Source organism: Ambystoma mexicanum, chromosome 13, assembly GCF_040938575.1.
Source record: "Ambystoma mexicanum isolate Mex_15411 chromosome 13, UKY_AmexF1_1, whole genome shotgun sequence".
Taxonomy (NCBI): Eukaryota; Metazoa; Chordata; class Amphibia; order Caudata; family Ambystomatidae; genus Ambystoma; species Ambystoma mexicanum.
Window position 1 is genome coordinate 827,342,971 of NC_090938.1, and position 17,690 is coordinate 827,360,660.

Consider the following 17,690-nt stretch of genomic DNA (forward strand, 5'->3'; position numbering starts at 1 on the left):
CTAGTGCATGATTTATGTGGGTGTATGGCGTGTTAGTGCATGGTGTAGGTGTATGGCATATTAGTGCATGGTGTGGGTGTATGGCATATTAATGCATGGTGTATGTGGGTGTATGGCATACTAGTGCATGATTTATGTGGGTGTATGGCGTGTTAGTGCATGGTGTAGGTGTATGGCATATTAGTGCATGGTATGGGTGTATGGCATATTAATGCATGGTGTATGTGGGTGTATGGCATACTAGTGCATGATTTATGTGGGTGTATGGCGTGTTAGTGCATGGTGTAGGTGTATGGCATATTAGTGGATGGTGTGGGTGTATGGCATATTATTGCATGGTGTATGTGGGTGCATGGCATACTAGTGCATGATTTATGTGGGTGTATGGCGTGTTAGTGCATGGTGTAGGTGTATGGCATATTAGTGCATGATGTGGGTGTATGGCATATTAATGCATGGTGTATGTGGGTGTATGGCATACTAGTGCATGATTTATGTGGGTGTATGGCGTGTTAGTGCATGGTGTGGGTGTATGGCATATTAGTGCATGGTGTGGGTGTATGGCATATTAATGCATGGTGTATGTGGGTGTATGGCATACTAGTGCCTGATTTATGTGGGTGTATGGCGTGTTAGTGCTTGGTGTGGGTGTATGGCATATTAGTGCATGGTGTGGGTGTATGGCATATTAATGCATGGTGTGGGTGTATGGCATATTAATGCATGGTGTATGTGGGTGTATGGCATACTAGTGCATGATTTATGTGGGTGTATGGCGTGTTCGTGCATGGTGTAGGTGTATGGCATATTAGTGCATGGTGTAGGTGTATGGCATATTAGTGCATGGTGTGGGTGTATGGCATATTAATGCATGGTGTATGTGGGTGTATGGCATACTAGTGCATGATTTATGTGGGTGTATGGCGTGTTAGTGCATGGTGTAGGTGTATGGCATATTAGTGCATGGTGTGGGTGTATGGCATATTAATGCATGGTGTATGTGGGTGTATGGCATACTAGTGCATGATTTATGTGGGTGTATGGCGTGTTAGTGCATGGTGTGGGTGTATGGCATATTAGTGCATGGTGTGGGTGTGTGGCATATTAATGCATGGTGTATGTGGGTGTATGGCATACTAGTGCATGATTTATGTGGGTGTATGGCGTGTTAGTGCATGGTGTGGTGTATGGCATATTAGTGCATGGTGTGGGTGTATGGCATATTAATGCATGGTGTATGTGGGTGTATGGCATACTAGTGCATTATTTATGTGGTTGTATGGCGTGTTAGTGTATGGTGTGGGTGTATGGCATATTAGGGCATGGTGTGGGTGTATGGCATATTAATGCATGGTGTATGTGGGTGTATGGAATACTAGTGCATGATGTATGTGGGTGTATGGCGTGTTAGTGCATGGTGTGGGTGTATGGCATATTAGTGCATGGTGTGGGTGTATGGCATATTAATGCATGGTGTATGTGGGTGTATGGCATACTAGTGCATGATTTATGTGGGTGTATGGCGTGTTAGTGCATGGTGTGGGTGTATGGCATATTAGTGCATGGTGTGGGTGTATGGCATATTAATGCATGGTGTATGTGGGTGTATGGCATACTAGTGCATGATTTATGTGGGTGTATAGCCTGTTAGTGCATGGTTTGGGTGTATGGCATATTACTGCATGGTGTGGGTGTATGGCATATTAATGCATGGTGTATGTGGGTGTATGGCATACTAGTGCATGATTTAAGTGGGTGTATGGCGTGTTAGTGCATGGTGTGGGTGTATGGCATATTAATGCATGGTGTATGTGGGCGTATGGCATACTAGTGCATGATTTATGTGGGTGTATGGCGTGTTAGTGCATGGTGTGGGTGTATGGCATATTAATGCATGGTGTATGTGGGTGTATGGCATACTAGTGCATGATTTATGTGGGTGTATGGCGTGTTAGTGCATGGTGTAGGTGTATGGCATATTAGTGCATGGTGTGGGTGTATGGCATATTAATGCATGGTGTATGTGGGTGTATGGCATACTAGTGCATGATTTATGTGGGTGTATGGCGTGTTAGTGCATGGTGTAGGTGTATGGCATATTAGTGCATGGTATGGGTGTATGGCATATTAATGCATGGTGTATGTGGGTGTATGGCATACTAGTGCATGATTTATGTGGGTGTATGTAGTGTTAGTGCATGGTGTAGGTGTATGGCATATTAGTGCATGGTGTGGGTGTATGGCATATTAATGCATGGTGTATGTGGGTGTATGGCATACTAGTGCATGATTTATGTGGGTGTATGGCATGTTAGTGCATGGTGTAGGTGTATGGCATATTAGTGCATGGTATGGGTGTATGGCATATTAATGCATGGTGTATGTGGGTGTATGGCATACTAGTGCATGATTTATGTGGGTGTATGGCGTGTTAGTGCATGGTGTGGGTGTATGGCATATTAGTGCATGGTGTGGGTGTATGGCATTTTAATGCATGGTGTATGTGGGTGTATGGCATACTAGTGCATGATTTATGTGGGTGTATAGCGTGTTAGTGCATGGTGTGGGTGTATGGCATATTAGTGCATGGTGTGGGTGTATGGCATATTATTGCATGGTGTATGTGGGTGTATGGCATACTAATGCATGATTTATGTGGGTGTATAGCGTGTTAGTGCATGGTGTGGGTGTATGGCATATTAGTGCATGGTGTGGGTGTATGGCATATTAGTGCATGGTGTGGGTGTATGGCATTTTAATGCATGGTGTATGTGGGTGTATGGCATACTAGTGCATGATTTATGTGGGTGTATAGCGTGTTAGTGCATGGTGTGGGTGTATGGCATATTAGTGCATGGTGTGGGTGTATGGCATATTATTGCATGGTGTATGTGGGTGTATGGCATACTAATGCATGATTTATGTGGGTGTATGGCGTGTTAGTGCATGGTGTGGGTGTATGGCATATTAATGCATGGTGTATGTGGGTGTATGGCATACTAGTGCATGATTTATGTGGGTGTATGGCGTGTTAGTGCATGGTGTGGGTGTATGGCATATTAGTGCATGGTGTGGGTGTATGGCATATTAATGCATGGTGTATGTGGGTGTATGGCACACTAGTGCATGATTTATGTGGGTGTATGGCGTGTTAGTGCATGGTGTGGGTGTATGGCATATTAATGCATGGTGTATGTGGGTGTATGGCATACTAGTGCATGATTTATGTGGGTGTATGGCGTGTTAGTGCATGGTGTGGGTGTATGGCATATTAGTGCATGGTGTGGGTGTGTGGCATATTAATGCATTGTGTATGTGGGTGTATGGCATACTAGTGCATGATGTATGTGGGTGTATGGCGTGTTAGTGCATGGTGTGGGTGTATGGCATATCAGTGCATGGTGTGGGTGTATGGCGTGTTAGTGCATGGTGTATGACTGAAATGTGTCTGCATATTAATCTATATATTGGTCAAAGTAGGAGTAAAACTTTTTTTTTAAAGAAACGTTTTCGCAATTGCTCATAGGATTCTTTTTGATTAAAAGATCCTACCGATAATTATGAGATGAACGTATTGAATCAGAGAGAAGCAATACTATGAAAAGAAACGTCACAAATGATTAGCTAATTTTTGTAGTATAATTAGAGTATCAGTAATTACTGGGTGGTCACACCTGGTTCTTGGGTTTTAACAGATCCCCGTGTCACAGGATAGCCTTTAGCCTGATAGCCTCTATGAATATCACCAAATGCAATACTCTTTGGTTTAGTTAAGAAGAAATATAATGGTTTCTTAAATGGTTTGTGGTACCCGCTTCTTCCATTTTTCCACATGGCCACTGTAACTGTAAAGCCCAAACTCATGGGGAGACTCTTGGTGAGGTTCCAACGTATGATGAAGGAAAATGCACCTTACCTACATATTTATATCATGAGAGCAAGAAACATTGAAACCCTCATCTATATAGTGTTATACACATATACATATAAAAATATAAAGCAAAGAACTTTTTTAAAAAAAAGAATTACATTTATACTAACCAAAATGAAAGTCTACAAACAGTAGAAACAACATATTAGTGCATGGTGTGGTGTATGGCATATTAGTGCATGGTGTGGGTGTATGGCATATTAATGCATGGTGTATGTGGGTGTATGGCATACTAGTGCATTATTTATGTGGTTGTATGGCGTGTTAGTGCATGGTGTGGGTGTATGGCATATTAGGGCATGGTGTGGGTGTATGGCATATTAATGCATGGTGTATGTGGGTGTATGGCATACTAGTGCATGATTTATGTGGGTGTATGGCGTGTTAGTGCATGGTGTGGGTGTATGGCATATTAGTGCATGGTGTGGGTGTATGGCATATTAATGCATGGTGTATGTGGGTGTATGGCATACTAGTGCATGATTTATGTGGGTGTATGGCGTGTTAGTGCATGGTGTGGGTGTATGGCATATTAGTGCATGGTGTGGGTGTATGGCATATTAATGCATGGTGTATGTGGGTGTATGGCATACTAGTGCATGATTTATGTGGGTGTATAGCCTGTTAGTGCATGGTTTGGGTGTATGGCATATTACTGCATGGTGTGGGTGTATGGCATATTAATGCATGGTGTATGTGGGTGTATGGCATACTAGTGCATGATTTATGTGGGTGTATGGCGTGTTAGTGCATGGTGTGGGTGTATGGCATATTAATGCATGGTGTATGTGGGTGTATGGCATACTAGTGCATGATTTATGTGGGTGTATGGCGTGTTAGTGCATGGTGTGGGTGTATGGCATATTAATGCATGGTGTATGTGGGTGTATGGCATACTAGTGCATGATTTATGTGGGTGTATGGCGTGTTAGTGCATGGTGTAGGTGTATGGCATATTAGTGCATGGTGTGGGTGTATGGCATATTAATGCATGGTGTATGTGGGTGTATGGCATACTAGTGCATGATTTATGTGGGTGTATGGCGTGTTAGTGCATGGTGTAGGTGTATGGCATATTAGTGCATGGTGTGGGTGTATGGCATATTAATGCATGGTGTATGTGGGTGTATGGCATACTAGTGCATGATTTATGTGGGTGTATGGCGTGTTAGTGCATGGTGTGTGTGTATGGCATATTAATGCATGGTGTATGTGGGTGTATGGCATACTAGTGCATGATTTATGTGGGTGTATGGCGTGTTAGTGCATGGTGTGGGTGTATGGCATATTAGTGCATGGTGTGGGTGTATGGCATATTAATGCATGGTGTATGTGGGTGTATGGCATACTAGTGCATGATTTATGTGGGTGTATAGCCTGTTAGTGCATGGTTTGGGTGTATGGCATATTACTGCATGGTGTGGGTGTATGGAATATTAATGCATGGTGTATGTGGGTGTATGGCATACTAGTGCATGATTTATGTGGGTGTTTGGCGTGTTAGTGCATGGTGTGGGTGTATGGCATATTAATGCATGGTGTATGTGGGTGTATGGCATACTAGTGCATGATTTATGTGGGTGTATGGCGTGTTAGTGCATGGTGTGGGTGTATGGCATATTAATGCATGGTGTATGTGGGTGTATGGCATACTAGTGCATGATTTATGTGGGTGTATGGCGTGTTAGTGCATGGTGTAGGTGTATGGCATATTAGTGCATGGTGTGGGTGTATGGCATATTAATGCATGGTGTATGTGGGTGTATGGCATACTAGTGCATGATTTAGGTGGGTGTATGGCGTGTTAGTGCATGGTGTAGGTGTATGGCATTTTAGTGCATGGTGTGGGTGTATGGCATATTAATGCATGGTGTATGTGGGTGTATGGCATACTAGTGCATGATTTATGTGGGTGTATGGCGTGTTAGTGCATGGTGTAGGTGTATGGCATATTAGTGCATGGTGTGGGTGTATGGCATATTAATGCATGGTGTATGTGGGTGTATGGCATACTAGTGCATGATTTATGTGGGTGTATGGCATGTTAGTGCATGGTGTAGGTGTATGGCATATTAGTGCATGATGTGGGTGTATGGCATATTAATGCATGGTGTATGTGGGTGTATGGCATACTAGTGCATGATTTATGTGGGTGTATGGCGTGTTAGTGCATGGTGTGGGTGTATGGCATATTAGTGCATGGTGTGGGTGTATGGCATATTAATGCATGGTGTATGTGGGTGTATGGCATACTAGTGCATGATTTATGTGGGTGTATGGCGTGTTAGTGCTTGGTGTGGGCGTATGGCATATTAGTTCATGGTGTGGGTGTATGGCATATTAATGCATGGTGTATGTGGGTGTATGGCATACTAGTGCATGATTTATGTGGGTGTATGGCGTGTTAGTGCATGGTGTAGGTGTATGGCATATTAGTGCATGGTGTGGGTGTATGGCATATTAATGCATGGTGTATGTGGATGTATGTCATACTAGTGCATGATTTATGTGGGTGTATGGCGTGTTAGTGCATTGTGTAGGTGTATGGCATATTAGTGCATGGTGTGGGTGTATGGCATATTAATGCATGGTGTATGTGGGTGTATGGCATACTAGTGCATGATTTATGTTGGTGTATGGCGTGTTAGTGCATGGTGTGGGTGTATGGCATATTAGTGCATGGTGTGGGTGTATGGCATTTTAATGCATGGTGTATGTGGGTGTATGGCATACTAGTGCATGATTTATGTGGGTGTATAGCGTGTTAGTGCATGGTGTGGGTGTATGGCATATTAGTGCATGGTGTGGGTGTATGGCATATTAATGCATGGTGTATGTGGGTGTATGGCATACTAATGCATGATTTATGTGGGTGTATGGCGTGTTAGTGCATGGTGTGGGTGTATGGCATATTAATGCATGGTGTATGTGGGTGTATGGCATACTAGTGCATGATTTATGTGGGTGTATGGCGTGTTAGTGCATGGTGTGGGTGTATGGCATATTAGTGCATGGTGTGGGTGTATGGCATATTAATGCATGGTGTATGTGGGTGTATGGCATACTAGTGCATGATTTATGTGGGTGTATGGCGTGTTAGTGCATGGTCTGGGTGTATGGCATATTAATGCATGGTGTATGTGGGTGTATGGCATACTAGTGCATGATTTATGTGGGTGTATGGCGTGTTAGTGCATGGTGTGGGTGTATGGCATATTAGTGCCAGGTGTGGGTTTATGGCATATTAATGCATTGTGTATGTGGGTGTATGGCATACTAGTGCATGATTTATGTGGGTGTATGGCGTGTTAGTGCATGGTGTGGGTGTATGGCATATTAGTGCATGGTGTGGGTGTATGGCGTGTTGGTGCATGGTGTATGACTGAAATGTGTCTGCATATTAATCTATATATTGGTCAAAGTAGGAGTAAAACTTTTTTTTTAAAGAAACGTTTTCGCAATTGCTCATAGGATGCTTTTTGACTAAAAGATCCTACCGAGAATTCTGAGATGAACGTATTGAATCAGAGAGAAGCAATACTATGAAAAGAAACGTCACAAATGATTAGCTCATTTTTGGAGTATAATTAGAGTATCAGTAATTACTGGGTGGTCACACCTGGTTCTTGGGTTTTAACAGATCCCCGTGTCACAGGATAGCCTTTAGCCTGATAGCCTCTATGAATATCACCAAATGCAATACTCTTTGGTTTAGTTAAGAAGAAATATAATTTAATGGTTTGTGGTACCCGCTTCTTCCATTTTTCCACATGGCCACTGTAACTGTAAAGCCCAAACTCATGGGGAGACTCTTGGTGAGGTTCCAACGTATGATGAAGGAAAATGCACCTTACCTACATATTTATATCATGAGAGCAAGAAACATTGAAACCCTCATCTATATAGTGTTATACACATATACATATAAAAATATAAAACAAAGAACTTTTTTTAAAAAAAGAGTTACATTTATACTAACCAAACTGAAAGTCTACAAACAGTAGAAACAACATATTAGTGCATGGTGTGGGTGTATGGCATATTAATGCATGGTGCATGTGGGTGTATGGCATACTAGTGCATGATTTAGGTGGGTGTATGGCGTGTTAGTGCATGGTGTAGGTGTATGGCATATTAGTGCATGGTATGGGTGTATGGCATATTAATGCATGGTGTATGTGGGTGTATGGAATACTAGTGCATGATTTATGTGGGTGTATGGCGTGTTAGTGCATGGTGTAGGTGTATGGCATATTAGTGCATGGTGTGGGTGTATGGCATATTAATGCATGGTGTATGTGGGTGTATGGCATACTAGTGCATGATTTATGTGGGTGTATGGCGTGTTAGTGCATGGTGTAGGTGTATGGCATATTAGTGCATGATGTGGGTGTATGGCATATTAATGCATGGTGTATGTGGGTGTATGGCATACTAGTGCATGATTTATGTGGGTGTATGGCATGTTAGTGCATGGTGTGGGTGTATGGCATATTAGTGCATGGTGTGAGTGTATGGCATATTAATGCATGGTGTATGTGGGTGTATGGCATACTAGTGCATGATTTATGTGGGTGCATGGCGTGTTAGTGCTTGGTGTGGGTGTATGGCATATTAGTGCATGGTGTGGGTGTATGGCATATTAATGCATGGTGTATGTGGGTGTATGGCATACTAGTGCATGATTTATGTGGGTGTATGGCGTGTTAGTGCATGGTGTAGGTGTATGGCATATTAGTGCATGGTGTAGGTGTATGGCATATTAGTGCATGGTGTGGGTGTATGGCATATTAATGCATGGTGTATGTGGGTGTATGGCATACTAGTGCATGATTTATGTGGGTGTATGGCGTGTTAGTGCATGGTGTAGGTGTATGGCATATTAGTGCATGGTGTGGGTGTATGGCATATTAATGCATGGTGTATGTGGGTGTATGGCATACTAGTGCATGTTTTATGTGAGTGTATGGCGTGTTAGTGCATGGTGTAGGTGTATGGCATATTAGTGCATGGTGTGGGTGTATGGCATATTAATGCATGGTGTATGTGGGTGTATGACATACTAGTGCATGATTTATGTGGGTGTATGGCGTGTTAGTGCATGGTGTGGGTGTATGGCATATTAGTGCATGGTGTGGGTGTGTGGCATATTAATGCATGGTGTATGTGGGTGTATGGCATACTAGTGCATGATTTATGTGGGTGTATGGCATGTTAGTGCATGGTGTGGTGTATGGCATATTAGTGCATGGTGTGGGTGTATGGCATATTAATGCATGGTGTATGTGGGTGTATGGCATACTAGTGCATTATTTATGTGGGTGTATGGCGTGTTAGTGCATGGTGTGGGTGTATGGCATATTAGGGCATGGTGTGGGTGTATGGCATATTAATGCATGGTGTATGTGGGTTTATGGCATACTAGTGCATGATTTATGTGGGTGTATGGCGTGTTAGTGCATGGTGTGGGTGTATGGCATATTAGTGCATGGTGTGGGTGTATGGCATATTAATGCATGGTGTATGTGGGTGTATGGCATACTAGTGCATGATTTATGTCGGTATATGGCGTGTTAGTGCATGGTGTGGGTGTATGGCATATTAATGCATGGTGTATGTGGGTGTATGGCATACTAGTGCATGATTTATGTGGGTGTATAGCCTGTTCGTGCATGGTCTGGGTGTATGGCATATTAGTGCATGGTGTGGGTGTATGGCATATTAATGCATGGTGTATGTGGGTGTATGGCATACTAGTGCATGATTTATGTGGGTGTATGGCGTGTTAGTGCATGGTGTGGGTGTATGGCATATTAATGCATGGTGTATGTGGGTGTATGGCATACTAGTGCATGATTTATGTGGGTGTATGGCGTGTTAGTGCATGGTGTGGGTGTATGGCATATTAATGCATGGTGTATGTGGGTGTATGGCATACTAGTGCATGATTTATGTGGGTGTATGGCGTGTTAGTGCATGGTGTAGGTGTATGGCATATTAGTGCATGGTGTGGGTGTATGGCATATTAATGCATGGTGTATGTGGGTGTATGGCATACTAGTGCATGATTTATGTGGGTGTATGTCGTGTTAGTGCATGGTGTAGGTGTATGGCATATTAGTGCATGGTGTGGGTGTATGGCATATTAATGCATGGTGTATGTGGGTGTATGGCATACTAGTGCATGATTTATGTGGGTGTATGGCATGTTAGTGCATGGTGTGGGTGTATGGCATATTAGTGCATGGTGTGAGTGTATGGCATATTAATGCATGGTGTATGTGGGTGTATGGCATACTAGTGCATGATTTGTGTGGGTGCATGGCGTGTTAGTGCTTGGTGTGGGTGTATGGCATATTAGTGCATGGTGTGGGTGTATGGCATATTAATGCATGGTGTATGTGGGTGTATGGCATACTAGTGCATGATTTATGTGGGTGTATGGCGTGTTAGTGCATGGTGTAGGTGTATGGCATATTAGTGCATGGTGTAGGTGTATGGCATATTAGTGCATGGTGTGGGTGTATGGCATATTAATGCATGGTGTATGTGGGTGTATGGCATACTAGTGCATGATTTATGTGGGTGTATGGCGTGTTAGTGCATGGTGTAGGTGTATGGCATATTAGTGCATGGTGTGGGTGTATGGCATATTAATGCATGGTGTATGTGGGTGTATGGCATACTAGTGCATGATTTATGTGAGTGTATGGCGTGTTAGTGCATGGTGTAGGTGTATGGCATATTAGTGCATTGTGTGGGTGTATGGCATATTAATGCATGGTGTATGTGGGTGTATGACATACTAGTGCATGATTTATGTGGGTGTATGGCGTGTTAGTGCATGGTGTGGGTGTATGGCATATTAGTGCATGGTGTGGGTGTGTGGCATATTAATGCATGGTGTATGTGGGTGTATGGCATACTAGTGCATGATTTATGTGGGTGTATGGCATGTTAGTGCATGGTGTGGTGTATGGCATATTAGTGCATGGTGTGGGTGTATGGCATATTAATGCATGGTGTATGTGGGTGTATGGCATACTAGTGCATCATTTATGTGGGTGTATGGCGTGTTAGTGCATGGTGTGGGTGTATGGCATATTAGGGCATGGTGTGGGTGTATGGCATATTAATGCATGGTGTATGTGGGTTTATGGCATACTAGTGCATGATTTATGTGGGTGTATGGCGTGTTAGTGCATGGTGTGGGTGTATGGCATATTAGTGCATGGTGTGGGTGTATGGCATATTAATGCATGGTGTATGTGGGTGTATGGCATACTAGTGCATGATTTATGTCGGTATATGGCGTGTTAGTGCATGGTGTGGGTGTATGGCATATTAATGCATGGTGTATGTGGGTGTATGGCATACTAGTGCATGATTTATGTGGGTGTATAGCCTGTTCGTGCATGGTCTGGGTGTATGGCATATTAGTGCATGGTGTGGGTGTATGGCATATTAATGCATGGTGTATGTGGGTGTATGGCATACTAGTGCATGATTTATGTGGGTGTATGGCGTGTTAGTGCATGGTGTGGGTGTATGGCATATTAATGCATGGTGTATGTGGGTGTATGGCATACTAGTGCATGATTTATGTGGGTGTATGGCGTGTTAGTGCATGGTGTGGGTGTATGGCATATTAATGCATGGTGTATGTGGGTGTATGGCATACTAGTGCATGATTTATGTGGGTGTATGGCGTGTTAGTGCATGGTGTAGGTGTATGGCATATTAGTGCATGGTGTGGGTGTATGGCATATTAATGCATGGTGTATGTGGGTGTATGGCATACTAGTGCATGATTTATGTGGGTGTATGGCGTGTTAGTGCATGGTGTAGGTGTATGGCATATTAGTGCATGATGTGGGTGTATGGCATATTAGTGCATGGTGTATGTGGGTGTATGGCATACTAGTGCATGATTTATGTGGGTGTATGGCGTGTTAGTGCATGGTGTGGGTGTATGGCATATTAGTGCATGGTTTGGGTGTATGGCATATTAATGCATGGTGTATGTGGGTGTATGGCATACTAGTGCATGATTTATGTGGGTGTATGGCGTGTTAGTGCTTGGTGTGGGTGTATGGCATATTAGTGCATGGTGTGGGTGTATGGAATATTAATGCATGGTGTATGTGGGTGTATGGCATACTAGTGCATGATTTATGTGGGTGTATGGCGTGTTAGTGCATGGTGTAGGTGTATGGCATATTAGTGCATGGTGTAGGTGTATGGCATATTAGTGCATGGTGTGGGTGTATGGCATATTAATGCATGGTGTATGTGGGTGTATGGCATACTAGTGCATGATTTATGTGGGTGTATGGCGTGTTAGTGCATGGTGTGGGTGTATGGCATATTAGTGCATGGTGTGGGTGTATGGCATATTAGTGCATGGTGTGGGTGTATGGCATATTAATGCATGGTGTATGTGGGTGTATGGCATACTAGTGCATGGTGTAGGTGTATGGCATATTAGTGCATGGTTTGGGTGTATGGCATATTAATGCATGGTGTATGTGGGTGTATGGCATACTAGTGCATGATTTATGTGGGTGTATGGCGTGTTAGTGCATGGTGTGGGTGTATGGCATATTAGTGCATGGTGTGGGTGTATGGCATATTAATGCATGGTGTATGTGGGTGTATGGCATACTAGTGCATGATTTATGTGGGTGTATGGCGTGTTAGTGCATGGTGTGGGTGTATGGCATATTAGTGCATGGTGTGGGTGTATGGCATATTAATGCATGGTGTATGTGGGTGTATGGCATACTAGTGCATGATTTATGTGGCTGTATAGCCTGTTAGTGCATGGTGTGGGTGTATGGCATATTAGTGCATGGTGTGGGTGTATGGCATATTAATGCATGGTGTATGTGGGTGTATGGCATACTAGTGCATGATTTATGTGGGTGTATGGCGTGTTAGTGCATGGTGTGGGTGTATGGCATATTAATGCATGGTGTATGTGGATGTATGGCATACTAGTGCATGATTTATGTGGGTGTATGGCGTGTTAGTGCATGGTGTGGGTGTATGGCATATTAGTGCATGGTGTGGGTGTATGGCATATTAATGCATGGGGTATGTGGGTGTATGGCATACTAGTGCATGATTTATGTGGGTGTATGGCGTGTTAGTGCATGGTGTGGGTGTATGGCATATTAATGCATGGTGTATGTGGGTGTATGGCATACTAGTGCATGATTTATGTGGGTGTATGGCGTGTTAGTGCATGGTGTGGGTGTATGGCATATTAGTGCATGGTGTGGGTGTATGGCATATTAATGCATGGTGTATGTGGGTGTATGGCATACTATTGCATGATTTATGTGGGTGTATGGCGTGTTAGTGCATGGTGTGGGTGTATGGCATATTAGTGCATGGTGTGGGTGTATGGCGTGTTAGTGCATGGTGTATGACTGAAATGTGTCTGCATATTAATCTATATATTGGTCAAAGTAGGAATAAAACTTTTTTTTTAAAGAAACTTTTTCGCAATTGCACATAGGATTCTTTTTGATGAAAAGATCCTACCGAGAATTATGAGATGAACGTTTTGAATCAGAGAGAAGCAATACTATGAAAAGAAACGTCACAAATGATTAGCTCATTTTTGTAGTATAATTAGAGTATCAGTAATTACTGGGTGGTCACACCTGGTTCTTGGGTTTTAACAGATCCCCGTGTCACAGGATAGCCTTTAGCCTGATAGCTTCTATGAATATCACCAAATGCAATACTCTTTGGTTTAGTTAAGAAGAAATATAATTTAATGGTTTGTGGTACCCGCTTCTTCCATTTTTCCACATGGCCACTGTAACTGTAAAGCCCAAACTCATGGGGAGACTCTTGGTGAGGTTCCAACGTATGATGAAGGAAAATGCACCTTACCTACATCTTTATATCATGAGAGCAAGAAACATTGAAACCCTCATCTATATAGTGTTATACACATATACATATAAAAATATAAAACAAAGAACTTTAAAAAAAAGAGTTACATTAATACTAACCAAACTGAAAGTCTACAAACAGTAGAAACAACAATTTTAAGTTACAAACACTCCTTTCATCGCACTACAAATCCAACCTTAAAAATGACTTCAGCTGTGCTATTGAAGTGCCTGGCTAACACTTGAAGTAAGTGTCAAAGACATGTGTGTAGTGGTATGAAGGGACTATTCATATTTTGAGTCTGATGGCTCAACTTGCAGTCGTATAAAGGGGGTGTTTGTGCCATACCTTTGTATTGCATCCTGGTTGCTGACTTTACTTTTTGTTCAAGTAACGTTAATATTTTTTTTTTACCTTTCTTTCAGGGTTTTTGTGAGGAGTATATAGTTTATATCATAAGAGTGGATGTCGTATGTGTGTACACTGTATGAGTGCATGGCATATAAGCGTACGCTGTATGAGTGCATGGCATATGAGTGTACGCTGTATGAGTGTATGTCGTATGAGTGTACACTGTATGAGTGCATGGCATATGAGTGTGCGCTGTATGAGTGCATGGCATATGAGTGTGTGCAGTATGAGTGCATGTTGTATGAGTGTACGCTGTATGAGTGCATGGCATATGAGTGTATGTCGTATGAATGTATGCTGTATGAGTGCATGGCGTATGAGTGTACGTGGTATGAGTGCATGGCATATGACTGTGCGCTGTATGAGTGCATAGCACATGAGTGTATGCTGTATGAGTGCATGGAATATGAGTGTACGCTGTATGAGTTCATAGCATATGAGTGTATGTTGTATGAGTGTACATGGTATGAGTGCATGGCATATGACTGTACGCTGTATGACTGTATGTCATATGAGTGTATGTTGTATGAGTGGATGGCATATGAGTGTATGTTGTATGAGTGCATGGCATATAAGTGTACTCTGTATGAGTGCATGGCATATGAATGTACGCTGTATGCGTGCATGGAATATGAGTGTACGCTATATGAGGGCATAGCATATGAGTGTATGCTGTATGAGTGTATGTCGTATGAGTGTACGCTGTATGAGTGCATGGCATATGAGTGTGCGCTGTATGAGTGCATGGCATATGAGTGCGTGCAGTATGAGTGCATGTTGTATGAGCGTACGCTGTATGCGTGCATGGCATAAGAGTGTATGCTGTATGAGTGCATGGAATATGAGTGTACGCTGTATGAGTGCATAGCATATGAGTGTATGCTGTATGAGTGCATGGAATATGAGTGTACGCTGTATGAGTGCATAGCATATGAGTGTATGCTGTATGAGCGCATGGCATATAAGTGTACAATGTATGAGTGTATGTTGTATGAGTGTACATGGTATGAGTGCATGGCATATGACTGTACGCTGTATGAGTGCATGGCATATGAGTGTATGCAGTATGAGTGCATGTTGTATGAGTGTACGTTGTATGAGTGCATGGCTTATGAGTGTATGTCGTATGAATGTATGCTGTATGAGTGCATGGCACATGACTGTACGCTGTATGATTGTATGTCATATGAGTGTATGCTGTATAAGTGAATGGAATATGAGTGTACGCTATATGAGGGCATAGCATATGAGTGTACGTGGTATGAGTGCATGGCATATGACTGTACGCTGTATGAGTGCATGGCATATGACTGTACTCTGTATGAGTGCATGGCATATGAATGTACGCTGTATGAGTGAATGGAATATGAGTGTACGCTATATGAGGGCATAGCATATGAGTGTATGCTGTATGAGTGCATGGAATATGAGTGTACAATGTATGAGTGTATGTTGTATGAGTGTACACGGTATGAGTGCATGGCACATGACTGTACGCTGTATGATTGTAGGTCATATGAGTGTATGTTGTATGAGTGCATGGCATATAAGTGTATGCAGTATGAGTGCATGTTGTATGAGTGTACGCTATATGAGGGCATAGCATATGAGTGTATGCTGTATGAGCGCATGGCATATAAGTGTACAATGTATGAGTGTATGTTGTATGAGTGTACATGGTATGAGTGCATGGCACATGACTGTACGCTGTATGATTTTAGGTCATATGAGTGTATGTTGTATGAGTGCATGGCATATAAGTGTACTCTGTATGAGTGCATGGCATATGAATGTATGCTGTATGAGTGCATGGAATATGAATGTACGCTATATGAGGGCATAGCATATGAGTGTATGCTGTATGAGTGTATGTCATATGAGTGTACGCTGTATGAGTGCATGGCATATGAGTGTGTGCAGTATGAGTGCATGTTGTATGAGTGTACTCTGTATGAGTGCATGGCATATGACTGTACGCTGTATGAGTGCATGGAATATGAGTGTACGCTGTATGAGTGCATAGCATATGAGTGTATGCTGTATGAGTGCATGTTGTATGAGTGTACGCTGTATGAGTGCATAGCATATGAGTGTATGCTGTATGAGTGCATGGCATATAAGTGTACTCTGTATGAGTGCATGGCATATGAATGTACGCTGTATGAGTGCATGGAATATGAGTGTATGCTGTATGAGTGCATGGCATATGAATGTACGCTGTATGAGCGCATGGCATATAAATGTACAATGTATGAGTGTATGTTGTATGAGTGTACATGGTATGAGTGCATGGCACATGACTGTACGCTGTATGATTGAATGTCATATGAGTGTATGTTGTATGAGTGCATGGCATATAAGTGTACTCTGTATGAGTGCATGGCATATGAATGTACGCTGTATGAGTGCATAGCATATGAGTGTATGCTGTATGAGTGCATGGCATATGAGTGTATGCTGTATGAGGGCATAGCATATGAGTTATGCTGTATGAGCGCATGGCATATGAGTGTACGCTGTATGAGGGCATAGCATATGAGTGTATGTTGTATACGTGTATGTCTGTTAGGGAGAAATCTCCAGAATGGCTAATTTCCCTCACCTACTGAGTCCCTCAGCAGCTTTGCTGGATTTCTAGGATTTATTTTTTTCACCTGGTAAGAGTTTGTGCCTTGTTTCCCACTCTTACATGTGTTTTGCTGTGTGTGTTCAACATTTTTATGTGTTCATAGACTGTGGAGCCCACCTACTCCATAGGCATCATCTTTTTACTGTGTGTTACACAGTACCTTCAGTGCAGTGACACAGGGTTGTCTTTCTCAGACTTCCCATTTTAAACTCCATTTTCTGGGACTGACTACTGTCACCCAGAATGTGTAAAGTTGCCATTGACTTTATTAGTTTTTTTAAATTCACAGACCCAGTACAAACTATATTACATAGAGTTCTGGAAAGGGTTAATAGTTATCCCTTTTTGTCTGTTTCTCGTGGAACATTGTTTCGTTCCCTTTTCATTAAGATTTGGCTGGTGGCAGTGGTAACTACCCTATTTTTCCTACCGTGGTTATATTAAATAGCCCTGGTATTGTTTTAGGCTATCTTAGTAGCCTCGAACTTAAACCCGCTGGACTATATTTACTTGTATATGGTTCCGGCTGGGTTTATTCACCATTTCTTTTTGTAAAAGTATTTCTCGTGTTCTACTCTGCGTGCCAAACCAGATTTGGTCCCTTTGTTCGTCGACCTTTTGCGGACTTCTGCACAGAAGCCCTCCTTAGGCGCCTGAATGTCTGAGGGGGACAGGATGTGACGGAGGGGTTTCAGACTCCATGCACAGGCTCTCCTTGGAGACTTATGTCGCACTCTGGTATGATTGGCAGTGGTGACTGTTCCGGCGGGACAGTCACCCTGCTGTGTGATTGACAGCCAGGCTGGGTGA